Below are 1,446 nucleotides of genomic sequence, written 5' to 3'. Positions count from 1 at the left end.
CTACATATATAAGACAAAATTTAAACTTTTAATATTTATTTAAAAAGTTAACAACTGCACCAATTCAAATGGGTAAGTATCTAATAAAGCTAATTATATATTCTTGTGAGTGATCCGATACCCACAAAATTGAAGTCAAATGCAATGTTCTAACAAGCATGCACTAATAATGTCTCTTCGATCATAGAATTGAAAAGAACAACAAATTGGGACCAGCTGAAGCATATCACGCGGTCTAAGACTATGAGCCATCAAGATTATTATTTTATTCTATTCTTATTAAAATTAAATAATGATAATAAAAGATGAAGACTATATTGTCCTCTTATCCTTCCCTAATGGGAAATGAACAAATGAACATCGTTTTCTCTGAACAAAAGCTATTCTCCAAAATGGGATGAGTCTAGGTATTGCCTCCCATACTTAATTATTTTCTGACAGATACCAATTTAGCCAGCTGTATGAATCTAATATTTTTCTTTAATCTGTACCCTAAGATCTATTTGTTTTACCATATTTTTGTTAATGTAATGTACATCTTTCGTTTTTATAAAAAGTTTTACATCAAGTATTTAAGTAAGTTAAGGACTCAATAAAACATTATTGAAGGCGATATTATTTATGTGAACATTAGCGTTTGGAAAAGTATAAGGTACCAACATATTATTTGCTAACTTATTGTTAATAATAATTAATTATTATATTTTAAACATATATATAAAGAAACACGTCCAGAAAATATATCTATAAAGACACTTTTACTAAAAATAGCCATAAAAAAGACATTTTTATTAGACATATCTATAAAAACACTTCCATTAAACACAATTATAAATAAGAATTGGCAGAAATTGATAGAAATAATGCTGATAACGTAGCAAAATTATTAGGGTTTTTATCATATATACATGCAAAAGTCTGCTATGGCATATTAGTGTTTGTATCCTTTGACCGTTTGAAACTATATGAATTGCCACAAAATAAATGTATAATATCAAATTAAAAACGAGGTTAGAAAACTTTGATTTGGTTTCTCTTAAATAAATTATAAATACTTCTCCATCTATCTAATTAGTAATTACATTACATACATATACTTGAGCTATAATACTAAAAAAAATGTCAAAATTTGACTTATTTGAATTCTGATTATTTTTAACTAATTATTTTTGTTATTAAATATTTATGATATTCGAGTAGTCTAGCTAGCTCTAACTAATGCAACATAAGTCAAAGAATTGAATAAATACTTTGTTCTGGAATAATGTAAAGTGTAACACTTTATATCAAGTGGATATTGAAAGAGGGGGCAAAAGAAAATAATCAGCAAAGAAAGACAAGCACATTGTGTTTGTATTATTTATTTATATACTTTAAAATGCACAGGCTTTTTTCTCTAAAATTTGTGTATATTTATTGGATTTTGTCATTTTCTTATTAAATTTA

The sequence above is a fragment of the Arachis ipaensis genome, chromosome B04 (assembly GCF_000816755.2).
Source record: "Arachis ipaensis cultivar K30076 chromosome B04, Araip1.1, whole genome shotgun sequence".
Classification (NCBI taxonomy): Eukaryota; Viridiplantae; Streptophyta; class Magnoliopsida; order Fabales; family Fabaceae; genus Arachis; species Arachis ipaensis.
Note: the sequence above shows the minus strand (reverse complement) of the source record.